Here is a 992-nt window from a genome sequence, read left to right as displayed (position 1 = left end):
CGTGCCACTATTGTTGCAGAAGCGACTATAGTGAATCACAAAACGTTACCCAACGCTCTGCTCGAACTCGTGAGGATACTCCGTCCAGCCTAACGTCGCTGTGAATTACCCGACGTTCGGATTGCTGATACGTCTATCGGCCTACTGGTAACAAACTGTTTCACAGGGTGCCGAAGGAGCGGTCCCGACACTGAACAGGGGGGTCTGATCTCAAGTGGAGCGCTAAGAATAGGTGGTGCTCTTCGCCCACTCACTCAGGACAACAGTCGAGGTTCGTACACATATGTGTAACGACCGACGAAACTCCGTCCGCACACGAACACACACCGTCACATTCTCGTCTCACACTCCTTAGCACACCATGACAGAGAAATCACGAGTTCTTGTCCCTTTTCCTCCTCCCTCCAACATTCTCTCTCACTTCTCTGCTAAGACCTCTCTCTCTCTTCTCCATGTTTATTCTTCCCCCTAAAAGGTTCCCCCTCTGCCACGTTGCTAGTTCCCAGCTCGGGCCGCTTTTCTCCTTGGGCGGTCTGGCCTACGCCGGTTGACCGTTGTCTTCTGAACCTTAGGGACTTAAACTCACGAGCTTAGATTCTAAGTACTACCTTATATTCGAAAACTACCTATGAGATTATTGACACGTTCCCAACAGTCCGTCCGTACAGCCCCTTCTTCTCTTAAATCACTAAGGACAAAAGTGATCTGACTCTGACCGGACCTTTCGACTGTTTCATTACAAGTTATCCCTCGGTTACTTCCTTGATCACTTCATGGCCGTTCTGAGATACGAAGTTTAGGCACTCTTCACGAGATTAGATCCACAGAGGACAGATCAAACACTTTCCTCACGCCTCTCCTACCATTACTACCGCTTCGAGGTTACAACTAGTGAAGGGGTGGGTGCTTCCACTAGCTCAAGGGTCAGAGTACAGGGGCATGGTGTCCCACGGTCGATCGTACGCGACAGAGATAGTAGATTCACTAGCGAA

This window comes from Cystoisospora suis (assembly GCF_002600585.1).
Source record: "Cystoisospora suis strain Wien I chromosome Unknown contig_2827, whole genome shotgun sequence".
NCBI lineage: Eukaryota > Apicomplexa > Conoidasida > Eucoccidiorida > Sarcocystidae > Cystoisospora > Cystoisospora suis.
Note: the sequence above shows the minus strand (reverse complement) of the source record.